Source organism: Lissotriton vulgaris, chromosome 1_1 (genome assembly GCF_964263255.1).
Source record: "Lissotriton vulgaris chromosome 1_1, aLisVul1.2, whole genome shotgun sequence".
Taxonomy (NCBI): domain Eukaryota; kingdom Metazoa; phylum Chordata; class Amphibia; order Caudata; family Salamandridae; genus Lissotriton; species Lissotriton vulgaris.
In genome coordinates, this window is record NC_141685.1 from 1,452,019,037 (window position 1) to 1,452,043,097 (window position 24,061).

Genomic DNA, 24,061 nt, shown 5'->3' on the forward strand with positions numbered 1-24,061 from the left:
ACATGCTAAATTAAGGGCAAAAAGTGCTTCAATTTGTCTTTCAAAAATTGATTTAATTGAGGCATTCGCCAGTCTAAAAACTAGAAAAGGAAAATTTTATGACATACTTCTGATTAATACACATGATGATATTGAACAGACGGAAACTAAATGGGCGCTGAAACTTAACAACCCAGATGTTGACATAGACAGAGTCCTGGAGATGAGTAATAATTTGTTGATGCCTAGTAATCTAAAAGCTCAGATGTTCAAAACAGTATTCAATCTCTACTTTACCCCGGCCAAACTCTTCGCGTGGGGCAAAAGAGAGACCGATCGATGCCCACGATGTTCACAAGGACCCGCTACTCTAATACACATGTTTAGTAACTGCTCTGAATTTATTTTCATAAAAAGTATGATTGCCACATTTTGGGAGAAAATATTTTGTTGAAAACTTCCTGAGTCCGATACCCTATTTGTTTTAGGTTATGATGATTCTTTAAAACTTTCTTAATCTGAAGAAAGATTATTATTCATTGGTACAGCGATATTGAGATTAATTTTGTCTGCCCGTTGGAAAGAAGCTTCACCTCCTAGTTTTCAAATGTGGCTAGCTCGCTTTCTAGCGGTCTATAGTTACGAATCGGCTATATTTGCCACCAGAGGATGTAAAGCAAAGCTTCGAGGGGAGGTGTTATGGCGAGCCGTCTCTGCTTGGAAAGCTGGGTTAACTCCTAGTGGAATCAGCTGAGACTAACGAAATTTGATTTTTGAATTTATTGGTTTCCTTTTTGCTCCACGGTTCTCCAATGTTTTGAAATGATATTCTATTCATTTTTGAAGTATTATGTATTTATTTTCTTCCTCCTACACCGTTATAATTGTTTTCCCCTTGTATATGCTGTACTTATTGTGTAAACATTTTTCTTGATTGTCTTATGCTGATACCGATTCTTTAATAAAAAATAAAAATAAAAAAAAGCAATGGCAGTTGCTAGATCTTTGTTACTCCAAAACTGACAGTCACAACAGACTCCATCAATGCAGGAATGGATACAGAAAACGCGGAGAGTTAGGAAATGCGAGTAAGGGTATGCTCTGAGGGTATACTCCCTTGCTACATTCCACTATTACACTCGGTCTTGACTTTGATTCAACCGCAAAGAAATGGCAAAGGGCGGGTATAAAAACAGTTAACGATGTTTTGTTAAAAGGTTTAGACACTGTTTTTCTTGATGTAAAGGTAAAATTGGTCTTTCTGATGGGGATTTTCTTAAGTTTGCACAACTACATGCTAAATTAAGGGCAAAAAGTGCTTCAATTTGTCTTTCAAAAATTGATTTAATTGAGGCATTCGCCAGTCTAAAAACTAGAATAGGAAAATTTTATGACATACTTCTGATTAATACACATGATGATATTGAACAGACGGAAACTAAATGGGCGCTGAAACTTAACAACCCAGATGTTGACATAGACAGAGTCCTGGAGATGAGTAATAATTTGTTGATGCCTAGTAATCTAAAAGCTCAGATGTTCAAAACAGTATTCAATCTCTACTTTACCCCGGCCAAACTCTTCGCGTGGGGCAAAAGAGAGACCGATCGATGCCCACGATGTTCACAAGGACCCTCTACTCTAATACACATGTTTAGTAACTGCTCTGAATTTATTTTCATAAAAAGTATGATTGCCACATTTTGGGAGAAAATATTTTGTTGAAAACTTCCTGAGTCCGATACCCTATTTGTTTTAGGTTATGATGATTCTTTAAAACTTTCTTAATCTGAAGAAAGATTATTATTCATTGGTACAGCGGTATTGAGATTAATTTTGTCTGCCCGTTGGAAAGAAGCTTCACCTCCTAGTTTTCAAATGTGGCTAGCTCGCTTTCTAGCGGTCTATAGTTACGAATCGGCTATATTTGCCACCAGAGGATGTAAAGCAAAGCTTCGAGGGGAGGTGTTATGGCGAGCCGTCTCTGCTTGGAAAGCTGGGTTAACTCCTAGTGGAATCAGCTGAGACTAACGAAATTTGATTTTCGAATTTATTGGTTTCCTTTTTGCTCCACGGTTCTCCAATGTTTTGAAATGATATTCTATTCATTTTTGAAGTATTATGTATTTATTTTCTTCCTCCTACACCGTTATAATTGTTTTCCCCTTGTATATGCTGTACTTATTGTGTAAACATTTTTCTTGATTGTCTTATGCTGATACCGATTCTTTAATAAAAAATAAAAATAAAAAAAAGCAATGGCAGTTGCTAGATCTTTGTTACTCCAAAACTGACAGTCACAACAGACTCCATCAATGCAGGAATGGATACAGAAAACGCGGAGAGTTAGGAAATGCGAGTAAGGGTATGCTCTGAGGGTAGGAAGGGTCAAAAAATTTGATTTAATCTGGGGTTCATATTTCGATTAATTCTGATGTGCATATTGTGGATGAAAGCTTGATGTTAATGGATATTGGTTTTCCCTCTCTTACTTTTTTTGTGGCAAATTTGATAGGCTGAAATGTGTTTTATTTTTCTTGTAATGACACTAAAGATCTTCAATAAAACATTTATAAAAATAAAATAAAAAAAAGGATCACCTGCTTGGGAAGAAAGCGGCTCAGGTGAGGTAGGGCTATAAGTGGCTTGACAAGCCGGAGGGCTGCTTGGACCAGGTGGTGTAGTGGCACGTGGAGGTGGAGTTATGCAGACCTGAGACATAGTGTGGGTGGGAGAGGTTTGAGTGGTTACCTTTGCAAATCTTGGGAATCCAAAATGGCTTCCCTGTCCTGGGATTAATGGGAACTGGACTTGCCACAACAGGCACACATACCAACAGAGCTGCATCAGGTACAGACACTGGCACTCCCTCTGGTGACGTGCTGGATCCTGCAGAACGCTTTGTCTGGCTCAGCCTCTGGCCCTCCTTCCCCTGTTTGCCAGGTGTAACCCGCACAGTCCTGTCCTTCCCCTGTTTGCCAGGGGTTGCCCCTACAGTGCTTTCCTTCACCTGTTTCACTGGTCTTGCAATGGGATCGATGTGGTGAGGGGAATGTGGCCCTGAGCCTTTCCTAGGTGTGCCTTGGCCTTGCAACTTCTCCTCGGCTGGCACATAAACTGCATGCCTTGCTTTGTGTGAAGTGTTAGGGAAAGGAGAGTCCTTAGCTGGGGATGCCTCTGAGGTATGTGAGCCTGAGGTCTGCTACTTTGCTTTTTGGGCTTTGCTTTTCCCTGACAGACTCTTGTCTTTGCATTCTGGGGTGGCTTTGCTCTTCAGTGGGGAAGGTGTCTGCGGGCGAGACCACTTAGGAAATGTTTGTTGGGTGCTCCCTTTGCTGTATCGTGACTGTGACGCATGGGAACCATGGTCACTATCATCAGATGTGGCCACTAACTGTGGGGTGGTCAAAGGCCCTGGAGCAGGAATGGGAGTATGTGCCTGTTGAAGGGCAGACATCACTGTGGACGACAAAGCCTGGAGAGTACGGTGCAGCCCACCCATGTCGGAGTGTATGCTCTCCGTGTAGGCAACCACCTGGGCTAATTTTTTGTAATGGTCACTGAAGGCATGGAGGAGGACTGTCTGACCCACACAAAGCTGGCGCAGAAGCTCAACAGACTCAGCACTGAGGGCAGCAGGGGGGACAGGTGCAGGGGCAGCAGTGCCAGGTGTGAATGTAACTCGTCCCCTCTTACTGACACAGACACAGGAAGCACCAGATGAAGTGGATGGGAGGGTGGGCACTGGCCGCTGTGTGGTAGAAGATGATGCAGAATCTCCATTCCCTGTGCACGCCAACATAGATGCATCCCTGCTGGCATCTGATGATGTGGTACTTTGGGTCTCAGGCAGAGATTCATCCTGCATTCTCCGGTCCCCATCTGAGGCGCGGGTGACCTCTGTGTCACTGGGCTCCTGTGCAATTGTGATGCTAGTGTCACCCCCACTGGTGTCCGGCTCCTGTCCCTCCTTGACCACTGGTGAATCTGCATGAGTGAGAGATGCAGGGTCAGGTTAGTGGCATCAACAGGACAAAGTAATGCAATCAATGCAGTACAAAAGATGCCCAAATCTACGTGTTGCACACCACACTCTGCAATCACATTGCAGCAACTCACTACATAGACCACAACAGTGCATGTAACCCTGATCACCTGTCATGACTGAGCCACGTTAAGGCCACATAGCACAACACCCTGCCCGTGGCTGAAGTCTACCAGACACACAACGTGCTCTGCCCACACCCACAGACATGATGTGGGCACACCACTTGTTCCCACTGACGGAACAGGATGGGACAGCACAGACATCTATTAAGACAGGACAGTTCACAATGGCAAATAGCCCATGCAAAACACCATGTTGTACTCTGGGGCCCAACGATTAGTGCACATTGTTGTCACGTGTCTCGGACTCAACATTCATGGTGGTCACACTCAGATTGGGAACACTGCTGTACACTCCCAAATCGATTCCCCAAACTACGACAATACTGAATGACCATGAAGAGCACAACACATACGGGAATGGGACTGCACATCAGGGAGGATCACATTTGTAAGTACAGTTTCTGCAAATGCATGACACTGGTACCCAACCCAGCAGTCACTGACATGACACTGCACTGCACCACTCCTCAAACATCACATAGGTCACTGCTGGCACAGGCCCTGTACACATGCATCCGCTCCCAGCCAAAGTCACCCTACCCAAATACTCACCCCTGCCTTGCTGCTGATGCTCCTTCACATGTGCATCCATCTCTGGATGAGTCACTGCCAAGATGCGTCCCATCAGTGGTGTCATGCTGCATCGTGCCAACTGCCCAGTGCAAGAAAGCAGCCCCAAGGTCATCTCTGCCACGTTCTTTGTCAGCCGGCTGATGTCGTCCCACTGCTTGTGGTAGTGGGTGTGTAGTTGGTTAGATACTCCCAGAGCTCGCACCTTTGCTGAAATGGCCCTCCACACAGCCTTAAGCTGATGACATCGCGGGGTTAACACCCCACCCGATCGAGGCGATCCACGAAATTGAGCGATTGGCCTTAGAATTTGGCATTTGCTCGGGTTATTCTCTCAACAGAGGAAAGACTATTATTTTATGCACTGATAATACTGTCTGTCCAGATCAAAGAAGAGCCAGAACAGCTACTTATCTTGGAGTGATTATCTGCACTAATATTAAGACTCTAGTGAAAAATAATTTTGATCCACGCCTAGACAAGATTAAGACGGATCTGGATAGAGTAAATGGTCTTTAGCTCTCTATTATAGGTAGGGTGAACTATTTGAAAATGAACATACTGCCTAGATGTCTATACCTTTTTCAAACTATTCCTCTATTTGTTGATCCTAAAATTCTTACATTGATTAACACACTTATGTCTAAATTTGTGTGGCAACACGGGAAAATTAGATGATCATTTTCCTTTCTGTCTCTTCCATTAGATAGGGGTGGGCTTACGTTACCAAATATTACCTTATATCATTGGGCAGCTTTCCTTAAACAGCTAAATCCTATGGTGTTAGATTCATCCGAAGTCATTGGAACAGATACAACTTTAATCCCCTCAATATATGAGCTTTTTATCGGCCAAGATGCCAACGTTCTATTACTAAGAAAGACCGAAGCAAGTTATTATAAGAAGAACAAGGGAGAAATCCTAAAAAGTGCTTGGATAATTTGGAATAAAGTAGTCAAACATATGCAGATTGGTAAAATCAACCGCTATACTCCCTTGCTACATTCCACTATTACACTCGGTCTTGACTTTGATTCAACCGCAAAGAAATGGCAAAGGGCGGGTATAAAAACAGTTAACGATGTTTTGTTAAAAGGTTTAGACACTGTTTTTCTTGATGTAAAGGTAAAATTGGTCTTTCTGATGGGGATTTTCTTAAGTTTGCACAACTACATGCTAAATTAAGGGCAAAAAGTGCTTCAATTTGTCTTTCAAAAATTGATTTAATTGAGGCATTCGCCAGTCTAAAAACTAGAAAAGGAAAATTTTATGACATACTTCTGATTAATACACATGATGATATTGAACAGACGGAAACTAAATGGGCGCTGAAACTTAACAACCCAGATGTTGACATAGACAGAGTCCTGGAGATGAGTAATAATTTGTTGATGCCTAGTAATCTAAAAGCTCAGATGTTCAAAACAGTATTCAATCTCTACTTTACCCCGGCCAAACTCTTCGCGTGGGGCAAAAGAGAGACCGATCGATGCCCACGATGTTCACAAGGACCCGCTACTCTAATACACATGTTTAGTAACTGCTCTGAATTTATTTTCATAAAAAGTATGATTGCCACATTTTGGGAGAAAATATTTTGTTGAAAACTTCCTGAGTCCGATACCCTATTTGTTTTAGGTTATGATGATTCTTTAAAACTTTCTTAATCTGAAGAAAGATTATTATTCATTGGTACAGCGATATTGAGATTAATTTTGTCTGCCCGTTGGAAAGAAGCTTCACCTCCTAGTTTTCAAATGTGGCTAGCTCGCTTTCTAGCGGTCTATAGTTACGAATCGGCTATATTTGCCACCAGAGGATGTAAAGCAAAGCTTCGAGGGGAGGTGTTATGGCGAGCCGTCTCTGCTTGGAAAGCTGGGTTAACTCCTAGTGGAATCAGCTGAGACTAACGAAATTTGATTTTTGAATTTATTGGTTTCCTTTTTGCTCCACGGTTCTCCAATGTTTTGAAATGATATTCTATTCATTTTTGAAGTATTATGTATTTATTTTCTTCCTCCTACACCGTTATAATTGTTTTCCCCTTGTATATGCTGTACTTATTGTGTAAACATTTTTCTTGATTGTCTTATGCTGATACCGATTCTTTAATAAAAAATAAAAATAAAAAAAAGCAATGGCAGTTGCTAGATCTTTGTTACTCCAAAACTGACAGTCACAACAGACTCCATCAATGCAGGAATGGATACAGAAAACGCGGAGAGTTAGGAAATGCGAGTAAGGGTATGCTCTGAGGGTATACTCCCTTGCTACATTCCACTATTACACTCGGTCTTGACTTTGATTCAACCGCAAAGAAATGGCAAAGGGCGGGTATAAAAACAGTTAACGATGTTTTGTTAAAAGGTTTAGACACTGTTTTTCTTGATGTAAAGGTAAAATTGGTCTTTCTGATGGGGATTTTCTTAAGTTTGCACAACTACATGCTAAATTAAGGGCAAAAAGTGCTTCAATTTGTCTTTCAAAAATTGATTTAATTGAGGCATTCGCCAGTCTAAAAACTAGAAAAGGAAAATTTTATGACATACTTCTGATTAATACACATGATGATATTGAACAGACGGAAACTAAATGGGCGCTGAAACTTAACAACCCAGATGTTGACATAGACAGAGTCCTGGAGATGAGTAATAATTTGTTGATGCCTAGTAATCTAAAAGCTCAGATGTTCAAAACAGTATTCAATCTCTACTTTACCCCGGCCAAACTCTTCGCGTGGGGCAAAAGAGAGACCGATCGATGCCCACGATGTTCACAAGGACCCGCTACTCTAATACACATGTTTAGTAACTGCTCTGAATTTATTTTCATAAAAAGTATGATTGCCACATTTTGGGAGAAAATATTTTGTTGAAAACTTCCTGAGTCCGATACCCTATTTGTTTTAGGTTATGATGATTCTTTAAAACTTTCTTAATCTGAAGAAAGATTATTATTCATTGGTACAGCGATATTGAGATTAATTTTGTCTGCCCGTTGGAAAGAAGCTTCACCTCCTAGTTTTCAAATGTGGCTAGCTCGCTTTCTAGCGGTCTATAGTTACGAATCGGCTGTATTTGCCACCAGAGGATGTAAAGCAAAGCTTCGAGGGGAGGTGTTATGGCGAGCCGTCTCTGCTTGGAAAGCTGGGTTAACTCCTAGTGGAATCAGCTGAGACTAACGAAATTTGATTTTTGAATTTATTGGTTTCCTTTTTGCTCCACGGTTCTCCAATGTTTTGAAATGATATTCTATTCATTTTTGAAGTATTATGTATTTATTTTCTTCCTCCTACACCGTTATAATTGTTTTCCCCTTGTATATGCTGTACTTATTGTGTAAACATTTTTCTTGATTGTCTTATGCTGATACCGATTCTTTAATAAAAAATAAAAATAAAAAAAAGCAATGGCAGTTGCTAGATCTTTGTTACTCCAAAACTGACAGTCACAACAGACTCCACCAATGCAGGAATGGATACAGAAAACGCGGAGAGTTAGGAAATGCGAGTAAGGGTATGCTCTGAGGGTATACTCCCTTGCTACATTCCACTATTACACTCGGTCTTGACTTTGATTCAACCGCAAAGAAATGGCAAAGGGCGGGTATAAAAACAGTTAACGATGTTTTGTTAAAAGGTTTAGACACTGTTTTTCTTGATGTAAAGGTAAAATTGGTCTTTCTGATGGGGATTTTCTTAAGTTTGCACAACTACATGCTAAATTAAGGGCAAAAAGTGCTTCAATTTGTCTTTCAAAAATTGATTTAATTGAGGCATTCGCCAGTCTAAAAACTAGAATAGGAAAATTTTATGACATACTTCTGATTAATACACATGATGATATTGAACAGACGGAAACTAAATGGGCGCTGAAACTTAACAACCCAGATGTTGACATAGACAGAGTCCTGGAGATGAGTAATAATTTGTTGATGCCTAGTAATCTAAAAGCTCAGATGTTCAAAACAGTATTCAATCTCTACTTTACCCCGGCCAAACTCTTCGCGTGGGGCAAAAGAGAGACCGATCGATGCCCACGATGTTCACAAGGACCCTCTACTCTAATACACATGTTTAGTAACTGCTCTGAATTTATTTTCATAAAAAGTATGATTGCCACATTTTGGGAGAAAATATTTTGTTGAAAACTTCCTGAGTCCGATACCCTATTTGTTTTAGGTTATGATGATTCTTTAAAACTTTCTTAATCTGAAGAAAGATTATTATTCATTGGTACAGCGGTATTGAGATTAATTTTGTCTGCCCGTTGGAAAGAAGCTTCACCTCCTAGTTTTCAAATGTGGCTAGCTCGCTTTCTAGCGGTCTATAGTTACGAATCGGCTATATTTGCCACCAGAGGATGTAAAGCAAAGCTTCGAGGGGAGGTGTTATGGCGAGCCGTCTCTGCTTGGAAAGCTGGGTTAACTCCTAGTGGAATCAGCTGAGACTAACGAAATTTGATTTTCGAATTTATTGGTTTCCTTTTTGCTCCACGGTTCTCCAATGTTTTGAAATGATATTCTATTCATTTTTGAAGTATTATGTATTTATTTTCTTCCTCCTACACCGTTATAATTGTTTTCCCCTTGTATATGCTGTACTTATTGTGTAAACATTTTTCTTGATTGTCTTATGCTGATACCGATTCTTTAATAAAAAATAAAAATAAAAAAAAGCAATGGCAGTTGCTAGATCTTTGTTACTCCAAAACTGACAGTCACAACAGACTCCATCAATGCAGGAATGGATACAGAAAACGCGGAGAGTTAGGAAATGCGAGTAAGGGTATGCTCTGAGGGTAGGAAGGGTCAAAAAATTTGATTTAATCTGGGGTTCATATTTCGATTAATTCTGATGTGCATATTGTGGATGAAAGCTTGATGTTAATGGATATTGGTTTTCCCTCTCTTACTTTTTTTGTGGCAAATTTGATAGGCTGAAATGTGTTTTATTTTTCTTGTAATGACACTAAAGATCTTCAATAAAACATTTATAAAAATAAAATAAAAAAAAGGATCACCTGCTTGGGAAGAAAGCGGCTCAGGTGAGGTAGGGCTATAAGTGGCTTGACAAGCCGGAGGGCTGCTTGGACCAGGTGGTGTAGTGGCACGTGGAGGTGGAGTTATGCAGACCTGAGACATAGTGTGGGTGGGAGAGGTTTGAGTGGTTACCTTTGCAAATCTTGGGAATCCAAAATGGCTTCCCTGTCCTGGGATTAATGGGAACTGGACTTGCCACAACAGGCACACATACCAACAGAGCTGCATCAGGTACAGACACTGGCACTCCCTCTGGTGACGTGCTGGATCCTGCAGAACGCTTTGTCTGGCTCAGCCTCTGGCCCTCCTTCCCCTGTTTGCCAGGTGTAACCCGCACAGTCCTGTCCTTCCCCTGTTTGCCAGGGGTTGCCCCTACAGTGCTTTCCTTCACCTGTTTCACTGGTCTTGCAATGGGATCGATGTGGTGAGGGGAATGTGGCCCTGAGCCTTTCCTAGGTGTGCCTTGGCCTTGCAACTTCTCCTCGGCTGGCACATAAACTGCATGCCTTGCTTTGTGTGAAGTGTTAGGGAAAGGAGAGTCCTTAGCTGGGGATGCCTCTGAGGTATGTGAGCCTGAGGTCTGCTACTTTGCTTTTTGGGCTTTGCTTTTCCCTGACAGACTCTTGTCTTTGCATTCTGGGGTGGCTTTGCTCTTCAGTGGGGAAGGTGTCTGCGGGCGAGACCACTTAGGAAATGTTTGTTGGGTGCTCCCTTTGCTGTATCGTGACTGTGACGCATGGGAACCATGGTCACTATCATCAGATGTGGCCACTAACTGTGGGGTGGTCAAAGGCCCTGGAGCAGGAATGGGAGTATGTGCCTGTTGAAGGGCAGACATCACTGTGGACGACAAAGCCTGGAGAGTACGGTGCAGCCCACCCATGTCGGAGTGTATGCTCTCCGTGTAGGCAACCACCTGGGCTAATTTTTTGTAATGGTCACTGAAGGCATGGAGGAGGACTGTCTGACCCACACAAAGCTGGCGCAGAAGCTCAACAGACTCAGCACTGAGGGCAGCAGGGGGGACAGGTGCAGGGGCAGCAGTGCCAGGTGTGAATGTAACTCGTCCCCTCTTACTGACACAGACACAGGAAGCACCAGATGAAGTGGATGGGAGGGTGGGCACTGGCCGCTGTGTGGTAGAAGATGATGCAGAATCTCCATTCCCTGTGCACGCCAACATAGATGCATCCCTGCTGGCATCTGATGATGTGGTACTTTGGGTCTCAGGCAGAGATTCATCCTGCATTCTCCGGTCCCCATCTGAGGCGCGGGTGACCTCTGTGTCACTGGGCTCCTGTGCAATTGTGATGCTAGTGTCACCCCCACTGGTGTCCGGCTCCTGTCCCTCCTTGACCACTGGTGAATCTGCATGAGTGAGAGATGCAGGGTCAGGTTAGTGGCATCAACAGGACAAAGTAATGCAATCAATGCAGTACAAAAGATGCCCAAATCTACGTGTTGCACACCACACTCTGCAATCACATTGCAGCAACTCACTACATAGACCACAACAGTGCATGTAACCCTGATCACCTGTCATGACTGAGCCACGTTAAGGCCACATAGCACAACACCCTGCCCGTGGCTGAAGTCTACCAGACACACAACGTGCTCTGCCCACACCCACAGACATGATGTGGGCACACCACTTGTTCCCACTGACGGAACAGGATGGGACAGCACAGACATCTATTAAGACAGGACAGTTCACAATGGCAAATAGCCCATGCAAAACACCATGTTGTACTCTGGGGCCCAACGATTAGTGCACATTGTTGTCACGTGTCTCGGACTCAACATTCATGGTGGTCACACTCAGATTGGGAACACTGCTGTACACTCCCAAATCGATTCCCCAAACTACGACAATACTGAATGACCATGAAGAGCACAACACATACGGGAATGGGACTGCACATCAGGGAGGATCACATTTGTAAGTACAGTTTCTGCAAATGCATGACACTGGTACCCAACCCAGCAGTCACTGACATGACACTGCACTGCACCACTCCTCAAACATCACATAGGTCACTGCTGGCACAGGCCCTGTACACATGCATCCGCTCCCAGCCAAAGTCACCCTACCCAAATACTCACCCCTGCCTTGCTGCTGATGCTCCTTCACATGTGCATCCATCTCTGGATGAGTCACTGCCAAGATGCGTCCCATCAGTGGTGTCATGCTGCATCGTGCCAACTGCCCAGTGCAAGAAAGCAGCCCCAAGGTCATCTCTGCCACGTTCTTTGTCAGCCGGCTGATGTCGTCCCACTGCTTGTGGTAGTGGGTGTGTAGTTGGTTAGATACTCCCAGAGCTCGCACCTTTGCTGAAATGGCCCTCCACACAGCCTTAAGCTGGTTTACCTTGAGCTGCAAGCATGGGAAACAAGAGGGGGAAATGATCAGTGGCACAGTGTCATGTACCAACATCTATCAGTACAGTAGCAAGACACAGACTCATTACCAAATCTGATCTCTGTCCATCCCACCTTGGGGTACATCTCACATGGGCACTCTGCATGGGCTAAGCTGATGTCATTGCATGCATTTATGAGAGCATACAGAGTCCATGCACATCTCATACACATGCAGGATGACAGCACTGAACCCCGTATTTGACTTGCACACATCTCCAGTCCTATGCATGTCTGGCCACAACATACATCACATATCGACCCGTGTCTGGGGGTTGACTAACTGTGTGCAGCTTTGCAGCACTCAATGTGAATGCCCTGTGAATATATCAGTATGTCATGTGTGTGGCGTGTGTAACTATACAGAGCAGAGATGGCACATAGTTAGATTTCACTGTGAGGAAAAAGGAGTAAGTACACAGTAAGTGCAGTGATCTGCTTACATCTTGGTCAGCGGGCACTGTGCAGAGCATATGGGCTCACACGGAGTCGGACAACAGGTGCACACATAGTCATTCAGCCAAACAATTACTGTCATGGGACCTGCATGGCCAACATACTGTGTCATTGTACGGCTGACAATGCAACACACTTCCCTCAGACCTACAACTGCAGGCAGGGAAACCTGTGACATTGGGACACACACTCCTTCCCCTGGAGACAGCATGTTTGTCAGTGCAGGACACAACCCCACACCCTAAGGCGTATACTACAGCAGTCCAAGACATGTGTGCCCCCCCGCCCTACACCACAGTTTTTGATTACTTACCACAACCTTTGGGGCACCATACAGCCTCGGGTACTGTGCGAGTACCTCGTCCACTAGGACCTCCAGCTCCTCACTTGTGAAAGGACTGGCACAGATCTTCTCTGTCCTTGCCATCCCTGTAGACATGGAAAAACTGTGGTGGAATTGGGTGGGGAGGGGTATCAGGCAGCACTCCCTGGAGGCAGCAGCAGATAAGGGGTCTCAGACAGCAGTCCCTGGAGGCAGCGGCAGATGAGGGTCTCAGGCAGCAGTCCCTGGAGGTAGCAGCAGATGAGGGGTCTAGGCAGCAGTCTCTGGAGGCAGCAGCATATGAGGGTTCTCAAGCAGCAGTCCCTGGAGGCAGCAGCAGATGAGGGTCCCAGGAAGCAGCAGATGAGGGGTCTCAGGCAGCGGCAGATGAGGGTCTCAGGCAGCAGTCTCTGGAGGCAGCAGCAGATGAGGGTCTCAGGCAGCAGCCCCTGGAGTCAGCAGCAGGTGAGTGTCTCAGGCATCAGGCTCTGTGAGCAGTGGAAATGTGAGGCGTACTCCCACACATATAATGCACCCTGGGGTTGTTCCAAAGGTGCCAAGCTGCAACAATTGGTTATCCAGGTCTGCCTCATTCAAAAGCATCCAATGATTGCCTCCGCGGTGACAGTGCACGCCTAACGCGATTTTCAAAAATTGCATCATGCCAACGCAAACATCAATCCCATTGGCACAAGGGCATGCTCCATGGTGGTAACACACCGCTGGGGCCAGGAGGTAGCTACAGCGATTTGGGTGGTGGAGAATGCCAACCGCCATCTTCCCATGTCCCTATGGGTATCACTACTGCACTTGTGTGTATGGGGGGTGCTGGTGACACACTGCTGGGGTCAGACGGTAGCTACCACGATGTGGGTCGCGGGGAAAGATGACCTCGGCAAGGCTTGTCTCACTGTATGATGTAGTTACTTACTTGTGCTAATCTGTCTGCTCATACACGCAATTGTCAGTTCACCACCAAATGTGGTCATTGTGTTGTGGAGGTGTGCCAAGTTGGAATGATGCATTGAGGTGTGACTGGTACAGCAGATGAGTATTCGACAGTGGTGTTGATTTGTCCCACAATGGCTGGATGCCATGCTCCCAGGCATGCTTATGTGAAATATTGCCATGAAACTATGTGCATTCACATTCACCTATGTGGTGTTTGAGGCACTTGTTTATTTTAAATAGAGAGGTGTGCCCCCTGTGTGGCTCAAACGTCCACCCATGTGACATGATGTGTCACTGTTATGTCAAGTTAGTCTGTGTTTATCCTGTGTAATCCTGTAAGAGATATGCTGTCGCCATCTCATGATAGATGTCATTGACATGTGTCCACTTTGATCTCAACTAGGAGGAGGCCAACTCTTATTTCGTCACTTGACACTGCTGGAGGACATGGAGGATGTGGCGATCATTCGCAAATTCCGTCTAGACAGAGCCACCCTGAAGACCTTTGTGATATGTTCGAGCCCCACCTGCAGCCTCACCGGACATATCCAACAGATATAAACCCAACTTATAAAGTGATGGCAGCCTCCCTGTGTCTTGCCACTAGATCATTCCAGGAGACCATGCACAGTGCTGGTGGGAGGTCTCAACCGATTTTCAGAATGGTGCTACGTGATGTTCTGTCCACCATGATGACATTCAAGGATAGATATATTCATTTCCCCGGGGTGCTGAATTGGCAGCTGTGAAGGGAGACTTCATACCCTTCGGCACATCCCCCATGTTGTTGATCACCTGTCATGACTTGGTTGACCTTGCCATGTTGTTGGTGCCATAGATTGCACACGTTTGTACTGGTGGGCCTCAGCAAGGCCTACCAGTGCTAGGGGTTCGCCCTTCTCTGCACAAGTCCTCAGACCAATAGGATAGAAGTTGGCACAGAAACTGAAATAGAAAACAACGTTTTTATTAACCTCATGAGGTGGAACTACATTCACACAACACCCTTCGGAAGTGTATGAAGTAGCACACTGAATCGAAGGAGCTTGGTCCTTTTATACCCACAGAGGGGCTCAAAAGAAGGCGGAACAAGTACAACAAGAAGGTTTAAGGTACATATAAGGCCATACAGAAAATGCACAGTCAACAAGTGGGAGGAGCTAACAGTTGCTAATTCTGGTGAACACATCCTGACAGTTACAGACTAACAGCAGCTGCATGGACAGCTGCAAGCTCAACTGAGCATGTGTGAAGCAGAAAAAACTAAATATAACCTGTCTCAAGATAGAATCCAAGAGCAGACAAGAGCAAGGTAGGACAGGGCACATGGCACGCACGTGGTAGCACATGGCAAACAAGATGGCTACCAGAAATACATAATGGAATCCACAAAACAGATAAGATAACCTCTATATATAGGATGGCTTCTGCTAATGCTAACCCAATCGCTGCCAATTTACAACAAGTTGGTCTGGTGCCACCACAAGCAAGTGAGCACATTTTTCGTCATTGAAAACATTACCACTCCATCAATGTGCAGGTGCTGTGCCTGGCAGATATGATCATCCCGCATGCGTGTGCCAGATTTCCCGGATCAGTCCATGACTCCTACGTCCTGAGGAGTAGCATTGTGCCCGGGCTGATGGCTAATCTGCTTCCCAAGCGTGGATGGATTGTGGGTGAGTATGGCTAGCCGTATGGTGTGCTGGGTGTGTTACCTGCTGACCTCTACCTGTGCAACATTGCAATGTCTATTTGTCATACCTAGGTGACTCTGCATATCCCAGCCGTCCATGGCTGCTGAGCCCACTACAGAATCCCAGGACCCAGGCTGACATCCTATACAATGAGGCCCATGGGAGACCACATTGAGTGGTGGAGGGCACTTTTGGAGTGCTGAAGTCATGTTTCCGCTGCCTGGACAAAACTGGAGGTGCACTGGCATACTTGCCCAGGAAGGTGTGTCAGATTGTAGTGGCCTGCTGCATGCTCCACAACCTGATCAATCTCAAGCAGATTCCCCTGCTCTTGGATGATGATGAGGACCAAAGGGACCCGCCTACACAACAACCTGAGTCCAGTGATGAGGATAGTAAAGAGGAGGAAGGTGGTGACATGCGTCAACAGATCATCACCCGCTACTTCACTTGAAGGTGGGTGACGAAGTCCATCATATACATTGTCTGGTGAGATTGCTGTTGTTGTGAAGGGCTATGTGCGAATGTTTTATACAGCCAGATGTAAAGTCACCTATGTGTGGATATGTGACTGTGTCATGTCATCTGTGAACGTATATGGGACGTGTATGTTGACACTTTTTGCACAGTGTGTTGTCTGCATGTTGGTTTATGTAGATGGTTGGTGTAGTGTACCATCTGGGATGCTACACTCACACCTATGTATGTTGTCTGTTGTGTTTCCATAGGTGCCTCAAACTTCTCCTTGCCTGAATACAGTACATACTTTTGATACCTTATGGACATTTTGATGACTGTACATCCTGCACTAAAGACAATTCTGACAAAAAGACAGTGTGTAAGGTATTTTATTTACAATGTTGATATGTGAGGGGTGTGTGCAGATGTACATGGAGGTGATAATTAAGTATGGGCAGAAAATTTGTTCCGCTTGCGAATTTGCAGATTTTTCGCGATTTCGCGAACCGTGAGTCGCACAAAATCGCTGCAAAATCCGAAAATTTGCGAGCGGGACGAATTTTGCTTAGGAAGCACTTACAGGGTTACAGCAGGTGCCCAAGTTGAAGCTAATTTCTTTGTAACCAGCTAATTTCTTTGTAACCATTTACAACATGGTTACAAAGAAATTAACTTCAACTTGGCACAGAAGCCCGGCCCCATACACACTAGGTTATGCAACCTCTTCCCGCCCTTTCCCCCACTGTGATGGACAGCTCACTTGAGGGACATCGGTGCCTATGGGTGCGTTGGCAAAGTTACAGACACACGTGGTCACTGAAGACAACTCTTCCGGGCCTTTACGCTGCTGTAGTGTAGGAAAAGCACGAACATTTATCCAACGAGGTAGCACTTACTGCTTTCTCCTTATCTGCTGCTCTGATTGGTCTCTGACCTTTATAAACAAGAGGCATGTGAACTCGCACAGAAGCCCTGCCCCACACTTACTAGGCTATGCAACCTCTTCCCGCCCTTTCCCCCACTGTGATGGACAGCTCACTCGAGGGACCTCGGCGCCCATGGGCGCGGTGGCAGAGTTACAGACACACGTGGTCACTGAAGACAACTCTTCCGGGCCTTTACGCTGCTGTAGTGTAGGAAAAGCACGAACATTTACCCAACGAGATAGCACTTACTGCTTTCTCCTTATCTGCTGCTCTGATCGGTCTCTGCCCTTTATAAACCATAGGCATATGAACTCGCACAGAAGCCCGGCCCCACACATACTAGGCTATGCAACCTCTTCCTGCCCTTTCCCCCACTTTGATGGACAGCTCACTCGAGGGACCTCGACGCCTATGGGCATGGTGGCAAAGTTACAGACATACGGGGTCACTAAAGACAACTCTTCCAGGCCTTTATGCTGCTGTAGTGTAGGAAAAGCACGAACATTTACCCAACGAGGTAGCACTTACTGCTTTCTCCTCATCTGCTGCTCTGATCGGTCTCTGACCCTTTATAAACAAGAGGCATGTGAACTCGCACAGAAGCCCGGCCCCACACATACTAGGCCATGCAACCCCTTCCCGCTCCTTCCCCCACTGTGATGGACAGCTCACTCAAGGGACCTCGGCGCCTATGGGCGTGGTGGCAAAGTTACAGACACACGTGGTCACTGAAGACAACTTTTCCCAGCCTTTACGCTGCTGTAGTGTAGGAAAAGCACGATACATTTACCCAACAAGGTAGCACTTACTGATTAGCCAGTAAAAAGTACTCCAGTTGAGTATAGTGCAATTGCCAAAAAATCAGCGATTTCGTGGGGAAATCCACAAATTTGCGGACTTTTTGCGAATTTGCGTGTCATTTTGCCAACCGCGAATTCGCAAAATTCGCCCATGGTTAGTGATGATGGGGCAGCAGGTTAACAGTCATGGTAAATGAGATGTAAGAGTAGTTACCACTTTGATGTGGTGACCCAATCCAACAAACAGGTGCCATTCACAAGGCAGTGTGGGGATGGACAGTCCAAAGAGTCAATGCGGTAGGGAAGAGGGTTGCCATCAGATCTGGCTACGTGACTGGCGTTTGGCTGGTGCTTTGCCTCCAGAGCCTCCAAGGCTCTTCTTCAGATGGCCCCTTGGTCGTTTGGCTTGGGGGGGGGCCCTAATGTGGTGCCAGCAGCGTCTGAGGACTCACCCCTCTCTGTTGCCGCAGGAGAGGATGGTGAGCTGTCATCTTGTGGCAAAAGAGAGGGGGGTGGAGGTGTTGGTTGGGATGCAGGCATGTCCCTCAGTAACACCACTTCTCCAATGCGGGTGTCGATGGACCTCATCAGCAGGATGAGCTTGGTAAAAGATTGTCCGACTGGCCACTCTGTTCCTGGGCCTGTTCGTATGACCCAAGGACTCTGCTGATGTGTTCCAGGAATGGAGTCCCAGCCTCCTGGTATCTGAGGTTGACCCTGGCCCTCCCACCTCCCCTGCTGCCACAGACCTGTTGCCTCATTACTGTGGGTCCCCGCACACGCTCCCTGCCATCCTCAGTTGTTCTTGTGGGTTGGACATCCCCTGGGACAGGGAGGGTGTTGCAGGTGGTGGTGGCGGTGGACGCACAGGCGGTAACAGCAGATATCTGCTGTACAGTTGGTGTTGCAACAGACGTGGTGGTGTGGAGGATTTGGTCCTGGGACCTTTTGCTCCCTGTCACACCAGATGGGCCGGCTTCGAGCTCATCATCCAGAAAATCCTGCAAGTCTAGCCGAGAATCCAGGTACCGGGAGGGGGAGACTGGTTCTTCTGGTCATTGGTGTTGTCCTCAGCAGTAAGTTCTTGGTCACCTGTGGATTAGATGGAGAATGGTCATTGTTGTGCACTCTGCAAGCATTCTGTTAGCTGTGTGTCATCCACTGTCTGTACACTACACAATTGACAGATCTTCAAATTTTTGCTATGTGCAATACTGTGTCTCATTACAAGGTGCAGAGGTACATACATTACTTTTACATGTTGTGATGTATCAATGCATACCATGCAAATGGTACTGGAGTCATGTTCAAAGGGACCTGTTGCCATGTAGGGACCAGCACATAATATTTTCATTGTTGTCACCTTGTTGATTTGTCTGACCTGGCCGCCGTCACATCTGGCCATGGACTGGCCAGTGTATTGTACTGCATGACTTTTTCATCTCATGTACAGATTTAGTTTTATGAGCCCACACATGCTTCCTAAATATTGTAATTGTCCTTGCTGATTGGGTCACATGGCAATGTACTCATCAGTGTGTGATGTGCATGTTTGTTCCCAGTCTTCCTTGTGCATTTATATTGGGGTGTCACTTAAGCATGGGCGGAAAAGCTGTTCCGCTCGAGGATTTTGCAGATTTTCGGTAAATCCACAATCCGCGAGATTCGCGAATTTCCCGCAAAATCCGCGAGCGGAACGGATTGGGTCAAAAGTTTAAGATGACTTTTGTAACTCTTTTAGAATGGCGCCGGCTAGCTGCCAGAGCCATTCTAAAATAGTTACAAAAGTCAGCTTCAACAGGAAGCTCTAATAGATAAAGTAAAGCAGGTGCTGCTCAAATTCAGTTACACAATCATTAATCACCCCAAACTTGGGGTGATTAATGATTGTGTAACTTAATTTGACCTTCAACTCGAGCAACTGCTTTACTTTATCTATTAGTGCTTCCTAATGATGCTATTTGTAGCTATTTTAGAATGGCACTGGCAGCTTGCCGGCACCATTCTAAGTGGGGCTGAGGGCAGAATGGCACAAAAGTGGGACAGAGGGCAGAAGGGAACAAAAAATGAGTGGGGCAGAGGGCAGAAGGGCACGGAAACGAGTGGTACAGAGGGCAGATGGGCATAAAAAACGAGAGAATGGCAGTGATTAACCAGGCAAAAAAAACCCTGCGAAAACGCAAAGTGCCTCGCGAACACCCGCGAACACCCGCGAACACGCAAAGTGTCCCACGAACAACCGCGAACTCACAAAAATAAAAAAATCTGCAAATTCGCACAAATTCGTGAATTTTGCGGATTGCGAATTCCCAAAATTCGCCCATGCTTAGTGTCACTCTTTGTTATCTGTGACGGTTTTGCTTACCTTTGTGCACACTGTGCGTGTCATGCAGGGTCAGTGTGCATATTTGTGCAATGATAGGACTGGTGTTGCCATTTGGCATGCTTTGATTAGTGAAAAATGTGTGGGTGCATGTACAGCCTACCGACCTGTTAGGTGAAGGTGAACACTGCAATGGCTTCAAACTGCTTGTGGGTGGGAGGGAGTGCTCCATCTTGCTCATCTAGGATACAAGGGTACATGGTGGGAGTAGTATTGCAGGCCTCCCACGCCTAAACAGCACAACCTGGGAAGATGGCTAACTACCTGTTAGATGGGGTGAACAATGCAATTGCTGTCACATGCTTCTGGGTGGGTGGGGAGTGTTCCATCCTGCTCAGGGGTGGAACAAGGAGGACTGTTGGGAGTTGTAGTGCAGGCCTCATACACACCCACACCCCTCCCTTTGAGGATGGCTACCTACCTGTTAGTTCTTTTGGTGGACACTGCAATGGCTTCCAACTGCTTGTGGGTGGGGGACTGCTCTATCTTGCTAGGATGTGGGCCAGGGAGCATGCTTGAAGTAGTTGTGCCGGCCTACCACCCCCACAAACCCTCCCAGCCATGATGGCTACCTACCTGTTAGGTGAGGGTGAATACTGCAATGGCTGCCACATGCTTGTGGGTGGGAGAAAGTGCTCTATCCGGCTGGGATGTAGGCCAGGGAGCATGTTGGGAGTAGTTGTGCAGGCCTCCCACCCCCATACACCCTCCCAGCCAAGATGGCTACCTACCTGTTAGGCAAGGGTGAACACTGCAATGGCTGCCACATGCTTGTGGGTGGGAGGGAGGGCTATATCCTGCTGGGATGTTGGCCAGGAACATGCTGAGAGTAGTTGTGCAGGCCTTCCACCACCAAACAGGCCTTCCAGGCAAGATGGCTACCTACCTGTTAGGTGAGGGTAAACACTGCAATGGCTGCCACATGCTTGTGGGTGGGAGGGAGGGCCTATCCTGCTGGGGTGTGGGCCAGGGAGCATGCTGGGAGTAGTTGTGCAGGCCTCCCACCCCCATACACCCTCCCAGCCAAGATAGCTACCTACCTGTTAGGTGAGGGTGAACACTGCAATAACTGCCACATGCTTGTGGGTGGGGCAGTGTTCTATTCTGCTGGGGTATGGGCCAGGGAGCATGCTGGGAGTAGTGGTAGAGGCGTCCCACCCACAAACAGGCCTCCCAGGCAAGAAGGCTACCTACTTGCCTGTTTGTTTGGTGAACACTGCAATGACTTCCAACTCCTTGTGGTTGGGGGAGCGCTCCATCATGCTGGTATGTGATACAGGGGGCATGGTGGGAGAAGTAGTGCAGGCTGCCTGTGCTCATGCTCCCAAGTTAATATTTCTGGGTACGTTTAGAGTAAATGGGAGGGAGTGAAGGATGGATCTGTGGGACAGGTTTTTGTGGGTGTGTGGTGCAGAATGATGTATGGGATTTATCTTGGGTGGTGTGGGGGTTTGTCTGTGCAAGATAGTACATACCAGTGTGTTGGTTAACATTTGTTCGTGCTTACCAGCCTCCTCTCCCCCGGATACTCTTGTGAGACTCTCTGGGTGCAGTATGGCGAGCACCTTCTCCTCCCATGGTTTGAATGCTTTCAGTGGGATGGGAGGGCCACTGCCAGTCTGGTTAGCCAGCTCCCAGTTCTTGCTCCTCCTCTCTTTGACAACCCTCTGGAGATCATGCCACCGCTTCATGATCTCCTTCTTGGATTGCGGGGTGTTCCATACTACATTGACCGGGGTCCTTCTGGCTAATGGTGTCTGTTGGACCAGGCTACCAAACAGTTGTGGTTCCACTATGACTATCTCATTGACCATTACTGTCAACTCACTCTCTGTGAATCTGAGCATTTTATGTGTGGACATGGTGTGTGGTGTGCAAAGTGTTTGTGGGTGCAGGGGTGTTGGTGGTGGGTGTGGTGTTGGTGTGTGAGGTGTATTATGTGCTGGGGCTTGTTGGTGCTGGTGTGGTGATGGTGGTGGTGGTGTTGAGTGTGCTTTGTTCTTTTGCCTCTCCTATCTGATCTGGTGTATGCCCTTCTCTTCTGGAGTGTTGCAAAGGATTGTGGTCAGTGAAGGAGCTGGTTTTATGCTCAGCTATGTGGGTGTGTCCAAATGGGGTTTTGCGGTGTGTCCTGGGAATTGTATGTTTCAGTTTGGCATGTATCTGTTACATTTTGATGTGGTTTGTGTATTTGGGGAGCATGGAAACTTTGATTTGTGCAATGTTTCTCATTATTTTGGGGTTATGGCCATGTTTTGTATGGATCGTCCGCTGAGGTGACTTTGCAGCAGCTCTTCCGCTTGCTCTACCATTTACTGTAGTGTGCGACCGTAGCGGACGGAAACAGCAGTTCGTATGGCGGGACCATCGGGAATATACTAATTTCACGTGCGCTGTCTCAGCTATGATTGCGGCGGGTTAAAGATTTTCCGCTGCTTTTCTTACTGCTAAGGTCGAATTTTGGACATCACCACCTGCGAGGGGTGTTTTTTCTTGGCCCGCTTCTGCCACGGTCTAACTTTTTCCCGGAGGACAGTGTTTTCCGCTTCCATGGTGGCCAGGGTGATTTTCCGACCGCCATTCTAATGGGCCCCATCGTCTGCACCTCAGACAAAGTAGGTCTTAGTCATCCTTTTAATTGTAATATAAAAATATTCATATTATCAGTTGTAAACCATTGTTGGACTTGTCCCTTCTGGCAGGCTCACCCCTGAACTTTTTGCATTTGAACTCTGAAATAATTATAATGATTTCTGGTCTTGGTGCACTTTAGCACTGTGGCGCAGTGTAAAGTGCGTGCGCTCTGAGTGCATGTGTGAGATTTGCATGCACTCCCATAGGAATGCATGGGGAATGTGTGTGTCCCTGGTAGTTCCTGATGCTTGGGGAGTGCCGATGCGAGTTTGGTATCTGCGGACTCGTATATTTAAATGCTGCGCAATGATGAATGCAGCATGATTGTGTCTAGTGTGGAAGTGCCACTTCTAGAAGTTGGCATGGTTGTGTAATTTGTGTCTGGCGTGTGATTGGCTGGAGCTGGCTGGTGAGCCTGGCTCCAGGAGTCAGAATGGGTCTGCCCCGGTGGTGAGTGTTGAGATTAGCATGCTGATGTGAGGGGGGAGTGCACCTGGGACCTGAATAGGGCTGGGATTTCCCCACACAATGATGGCTCCGCCCCCTGTGGTGCGTCTAATGACCCTAGAATGGCCAGTGAATAGTAAGAGGGGCTGAGCCCATCAGAGTGCTCCCAAACCAGCTGCGCCTGATTTTGCCCACACCCTGCACCTAGAGACACAGGGGTTTTCTGTTCAATGTTCTTGTTCTCCAACTTGAATCTACCAGGGGCGTGCTGCTGCTGGGGCCCAGGGGAAGGCTTGCCTCCCTGGGCCCTGCCCAGCCCCTGGACACCTGATGAACTTTTCCTGGCCCTAGACAACCTTGGATTTTATTTACTTTGGCCCTGGGAGGGCTGCCTCGCTTTAAAAGCACTTGGTTCCTTTTACAGCATGACAGTGCTGCACTACCTTTCTTTTTATTCTCCCCACTGGTGTTTGCAGCGAGCGAAGGGTTAATGGACTGTCTGACTGCCTCCCCGCTCGTGGCCGTGAAGAGACTGGGGAGGCTTGTGCCCTAATCCCTGCAGCCAGCCCGTGAGCCGCAACGGCGCTTTCATGCTGCTTATTTTGGGCTATTTCCATGCAGGAGCCCACCCTGCCTTATGCCCGTATTTATAATTAAGTTATCGCAGGTGCCACCCCGCTCATCAATATATTTATAGTTCGAGTGCCCACCCCAAGTATGGCCGCTACTTGATTTATTTCCCTTGCCATGGAGCCTACCCCTCTCGCTGCCGCTGTGAACCGCGGCCCGCCTGACTGTGGGCGGGGCTC